Genomic DNA, 3312 nt, shown 5'->3' with positions numbered 1-3312 from the left:
AGGCCAAGCAGCATCAGAGGAGCAGAAAAGCTGACGTTTTGGGCCTCAACCCTTTTTTCTGAAGAAGGGTCTAGGCCCGAAATGTCAGCTTTCCTGCTCCTCTGATGCTGCTTGGCCTGCTGTGTTTATCCAGCTCTACACCTTGTTATCTAAGGTGTATTAGTATTTGTTTTCAGCAATGTTAATTGTAAAATAACAGAATAATCAATTGGGAGTCAACTGACTAATAGGGTAAGAATGGATTTATTTTGAATAAATTGGAGTCAACGATTGGCAGGAAAAACAGTAGCTAAACAATGTGTTACCTTCAAAAAAGAGATGTTTCAGGCACAGTTAAGTTATATTTCAACAAAAGGTGAAAGATAGCACAAACAAATTTAGACTCTCTGTATGACAAAAGATGGAAAAGCTTTCATTGAAAAGGACAAGATGGCCTGTGACAGCTGTCAAGCAGAAAACACAGTTGATAACTCGGCTGAAAGTTAAAGGTTCAGGGGGAGGTGAATAAGCAAATAACAAGCAAAGAGGGAGAATGAAAAGACACTGGCAGGTAACATGAAAGGGAAGAGACAACAAGGTGCAGGGCTGGATGAACACAGCAGGCCAAGCAGCATCACAGAACATGAAAGGGAACTTTGTTTCAGTCTGGATGTTCTGCACCTTTCTGGTGTGATACAAACCAAGATGCTGTTCATTGTAAGTAGAATCTATTAACTATTCAGTTTACAGTTGTTGTCCATGCTTTGGACACCTCACCCAGTTTATCATTCAAAACTCTTTATGCAAGTACTCTTGTTGATAAGGCAGACAAAGGGGCACAGAATTTGGTTTGAGGTTCAACTTGATTTTATTAATAAAATATTCCCCATTAAAACACTGTGAGCATTTCCCAAATTTCCACAATATTTACTTTCTATCTAGCCCTATCCATCTGTGAAAGGATATTATTTGTAATGATCCACGTGTTTGAGCTGCACTGTTGGAACCACCTTTTGATTCATGTCAGGCTGGCTCTCTTCCACAAAGGGTGAGCCTTCACCTGCATTTCTTGGGTTGCCGCACAGTCTTCTGCCACGAGTCTTTGCCAAGTCTTTGCTGAGATGGTGGCATCCAGGTGTTCTTATTCCCCTTTGCCCACTGGCCTTGCAAAATATTTTGCTGTCCTTGGCCAATGGGGTTATGAGCTGGGTTCAAATTATCCAATGGGGTCGTGCCAATACCATTCACTGTGCCATGCTGGAAGGTGGAAAGTGTACCTACTCAGGCAGTCAAGAGATCAGAAAGTCTGATCGACCTTGGGCAGGTTGTAACTGGTCCCCCTTGATGCTTTGTAACCTCTTTGATCTTGGTTTCCACTGTTCTCTGTAGCAGAAAGCTGCTAGCTAATGTTTAATTTAGTGTGGCCAATTTTCTGCCAGGCCTGAATTTTCCAGCTGTGGGTCAACTTAGAATGTTCAATTTTGGGCACATCATCACTTTAACACACAATTCCTTCCTCAAACCACTTCCACCTTTTGCCTGTTTACATCTAACAAGCTAATTAACACATTAACCCAATCGCTTGCTTAACAATGAGCAATATTGACAGCTTTCCCTCTTTAAAAATAGTCTTTTGAAGACATACAAATGATTCTTGTACAAAACTAACAAAAATGAAAGACATTTTTGTCATATTCTACACATTTAAAAGCAACTGTTGAGTAACAAAATTATTTTTTCATACTCTCTGTCATACGATCAAAAACTTCCTACCCATCTTTTTCTTAAAACTTTACACGATAATGGGAGGTATTCCTCGGACAGTGATTTCCAGGTTCCACCTATTTACTTGGGTGCTATATACCCTGAAATAGACATTCCTTCCTGCTATCCCTATCAGCTTTATAGATTTTGCACTTTCCCAAGTCTCCATCAAGCCAATCTATGTAAGTCTACATCAGGTCACCTTTCCTCCAGCCCCAGACAAGTGTGGTAATGCGCCCTCTGGAAACCAGGGGGCTGCTCACTGTCAATGGCACCAACTTTTTCTCTCCCATGCTCAATCATCTTGTCCCCTGAGATATTGAGTTGCCCTTCCCCCTTTCACTATTGTCATCTCCTCCACATCCCAGCATTCTGTCTCCAAATTCCTCAGAATTCAGTTTCACTGTCTCCCGTCTAGCCACATTGCCTCACTCTCCAGATAACCCCTTCCCTTGACATTTGGTGTACAGACCCCTATGACTTACCACGACCCACCCCCTTAAGTCAATTAGCTGGGCAGCTCTAATAATGAGTGACCAAATCCCTGGCAGATGCCTGTATGGCTCCTCTTAGCTCCATGCCACCTATGGACAAAGACTTCTCAGGTGTCTGGGAAGTTGAGTGGTACTGAACATTATGCAATAATCAGTAAACATTCTTACTTTTGACCTTATGATGGAAGGATCATTGATGGGGCAGCTGAAGTCCTGAGGAAGTCACGCAGTGATGCCTTGGGATTAAGATAACCGGCCTCCAACAACCACAAAGTACTTGCTTTGTGCTAGGCATGACTCCAATCAGTGGAGAACTTTTCTCTGTTGCTCATTGACTTTAATTTTGCCAGGACGTTTCGATGCCACACTTGGTCAAATATTACCTTAAGGTCAAGGATGGAGTTTGGCTGTTTTGTCTATGTTTGACCAAAGCTGTAATGAGGTCAACAGCTGAGTGGCCCTGGTCTACCCTAACTGACCACTAGATAGGTTATTGCTGAATAAGTGTCACTTGATGGCACTTTCACAAACCCTTCCATTACTTTGCCGTAGTGTGAGAGTATATCATTGGGATGCTAATTCTGTGGGTTGAATTTGTTCTGCTTTTGATCGTAGGACATACCTAGGCAAGTTTCCATATTGATGAGTAAATGTTACTGTTGTAGTTGTACAGGAACAGCTTGACTAGGGCTTCAAGCACAAATTAAATCACTCATTCTTGTGCACAAGCGTTCAGTATCATTGCCAGAATGTTATCAATGCCTGTAGCTTTTGGAGTATCCAGTGCTAAGAGCTGTTTCTTGATATTGTGTGGACTCATGGAGTGAATCAAATTAGCTGAAGACTGGTATCTATGTTTCTAGGGACCTCAGGAGGAGACAGCAACTCTGGCAGAAGATGTTTGCAAATGCTTCAACCTTGTCAGAGATAACAAGGTGTAGAGCTGGATGAACACAGCAGGCCAAGCAGCATCAGAGGAGCAGGAAAGCTGATGTTTCGGGTCTGGACCCTTCTTCAGAAAAAAATTTTTTGAACTCATTTGCACGAACGTACTTGATTCTCCCATTGTTGATGA

This window comes from Rhincodon typus, unplaced genomic scaffold (assembly GCF_021869965.1).
Source record: "Rhincodon typus isolate 14 unplaced genomic scaffold, sRhiTyp1.1 hic_rhity00000075, whole genome shotgun sequence".
Lineage (NCBI taxonomy): Eukaryota > Metazoa > Chordata > Chondrichthyes > Orectolobiformes > Rhincodontidae > Rhincodon > Rhincodon typus.
The sequence above is the reverse complement of the archived record's forward strand: the minus strand, read 5'-3'. Positions refer to the sequence as shown.